The following is a 2,834-nucleotide window of genomic DNA, read 5'->3' as shown; positions in this document are numbered from 1 at the left end:
TTTTTCCCATATCATTTTATCAAATAAAATAGTTAAAAGGAAAGGTGAAGGAAAAGATGTTCCGTCAATGAAAAATTTTAATTAAATAAATTGAGCTGCTATTTTTCTAATCCGAGTGTATTTTGTTGGATCGGAGTAGATTTTCTAAATAATAAAGTTGCAAGATTAATGTAATGTGGATTGTGAAGTTGGCAACAAGATAAGACAACACCAATAACTAACCCCGCATATTACCTTACAATAGATGCCAAACACGCATGCACTACTTTGTCACCAGAAAAATCTGCAGCTACCTTTATTTTAATTTCAGCATTTGTTTGATCAAAATATGAATTTTTGAGGTACTCGATCGTCAGCAGGATTCTCAAAATATAAGAGGATCATCGGATAAGTCACATATATTTTCCTAATTAATTAAAATATATATAAGCTTTTTAATTACATCTTGATGATGAGATTCATTCATGAGTCCGGACAGTCCAAAATTCATATTAGATTTCTTCCAAATTGTGTAGAATCATAGAACTGTCTTTATCACCATTTAAAGAAGGAAACATCACTTCTTAATCACAATGTCTCATTATCGATCGAGAAATGAGCTAGCTAAGTTCAGATCAAAGTGCTATAGCACATCATTTGCAGCTGTCAAATAAATCATATACTACATATGATAACGGCGAACGGAAGCAACAACAGGAAAGAAGGCATCAAAATCTACAAAATTGAAAATTTTGACTATAGGGTATGGAAAAGTATATGTAGACAATGAAAATATTAAACAATGTAAATAATAGATATATCGGATGTTCATTTTACTAGTGTACGGATGGTTATTTTAATATTAAAATTTAGATGATTAATTTAGAGATGTAGTGTGTTTTTATTTGATTGATGATTGTTCATGTTGTTCAAAATAGCCATTGTTCCCCTAGCATTCCCCGTAGGGTATAGGATGTAGGATATAATTTTATTACGTATGCATACAATACATGATATGAAACACTATACAAATTTATACTTTTACTAAATAAGATATAAATATTTAAATGAAGTTTATATTTTATCCAATAATAATAGATAGAATACAAAGTTCAAAATAATAATGTTTTTTATATGATGATAACAAGGCCACGCATAGCGACACAGACTCAGATCCTGAAAGTAAAAGGCGACATAGTCCTCAAAAGCCACGGATCCTGTAATGAATTATTGCTACTAATTTGTTGATCCTCAGTTCCTCACACACAGACCTATTCGACATGTTAACTTCAAGTTTTGGAATACGTTATATTGACGTGAATACCACATTATATGCGTAGCTGAATTATTAATTTATAATTAAATAGGAAAATCCGGGAAAGTAAAAAACGGATGAGCAAGTGCATGAAGCAATCTTGGAATTTGAAAATGAAGTTGCCTAACTTGCCTTTATTTTAGGGTGTCCGCTGTTTCTTTGCTTTCCAGTTTACAATTGTTTCCGCGTTAAATTTGACCATCATTGGATCCTTTTTTAGTTCAATATAGATGGCGTATGTGTGTGACATTGTCCCAATACAATTAATAAAAAAAAGGCATGCTTTGATATATGATACGATTTAATTAAAAGTTAATTCTCTGCTTTTTTTTTTACGAGATTAAAACTTTATTTCTTATATATCTAGCATGTATAAAGAATGATTTAGTGTATATTTGATGGTGCTATACTGCTATTCACATGAACTTGTCAGTTGTCACCATGAGTCCATGATATAAAGAAACCAATACAAATAAATCATCACGATCGTCCAAGCTCACTGGTACCAAGCACATGATCTCATCTATTACGATGTGAGATCTATATATTGGAAAGAGAGTATTCAGTGGTATTAGTTGTAACTAGATAATAGTACATATAATATGTGATGTGATGTGTATGTAATATTTGTTTTTTTATTCAAAAAAAAAAAAAAAGACCCCGTCATTAAAGTAGAATTTGATTGTGTCATATTTCTGTTTGGAAAAGTCTAGGGGGCCAGCAATTTTATCAAATTCTGGCCAGCATGTAACCATCAAAGAAGAGTGAGCCATTGGATGAAATCTCACACCATTAAAAACCTCATTGATGGCTATTTGATGGCTATAAATCCTAAATGTTGCTGGCCCCCTAGCATTCCTCTTTGTGTTTTGCTATAGCGTAGATTAGTACACATTGAAGACTGAGAAGTTTTAAAGCATATTCTGAAGAGTGGAGTTGGATGTTGCATTAACCTATGTTTTCCTTTGAGATATTAGTTGGGGGTTCCGACATTTCCGTGTGGATCATAATTTACAAGCAGGAAATAACGCTAAAATCATTTACAGAAACAATTATAAACAACGATCTGCACTAAAAAGAGAACTACGATAAAAGGTTATATCACCTACATAATTAAAAAGACCTAGAAGTTAATAGATCAGTCGATATATCGTCTACACAGTTCGTATTCGTCATAATTCCAGTGCCTTCTGGCACCTTTGTTTTAAGTGTCCAAGAATAGCTTATAAATCCAAGCATCCACTCAAACAACGGAATCACTACTGGATTCCAAATCCAAGTATGCATTTCGAGAAGGAATTCATACCTAAGACATACAAGAAAGTTAGAAAATGTCAAATACATAATCTAAAACATAGTTTAAATATGGTGAACAACATATGTTGCTAACCTGAGCGTTATCTGTCTTCAATTTTTGAAGCTCCTCTTGGGTGCATATCAGCCTACATGTCACAAAGCAAGGTTTAACACGCCGATAATTAACCATATAATGCATGCGATAATGCAACAACTATATTATATAAATAAATAAATATAATAC

General features: G+C 31.9%; 1 protein-coding gene and 1 long non-coding RNA gene across 2 annotated transcripts in view; both read right to left on the bottom strand.

The window, feature by feature from the left end:
* Positions 1–2,834, bottom strand: part of LOC107635833 (STE20/SPS1-related proline-alanine-rich protein kinase) — a 24,041-nt gene that overhangs the window by 14,175 nt on the left and 7,032 nt on the right. The window lies entirely within an intron of this gene.
* Positions 2,238–2,762, bottom strand: LOC107638375. The gene is made up of 2 exons (XR_001619795.2): positions 2,685–2,762; positions 2,238–2,600 (listed from the first exon to the last, which is right to left on the bottom strand). It is a non-coding gene; the product is annotated as an uncharacterized LOC107638375 (long non-coding RNA).

The sequence above is a fragment of the Arachis ipaensis genome, chromosome B04 (assembly GCF_000816755.2).
Source record: "Arachis ipaensis cultivar K30076 chromosome B04, Araip1.1, whole genome shotgun sequence".
Lineage (NCBI taxonomy): Eukaryota > Viridiplantae > Streptophyta > Magnoliopsida > Fabales > Fabaceae > Arachis > Arachis ipaensis.
This window is presented reverse-complemented; position numbering and strand designations above follow the sequence as displayed.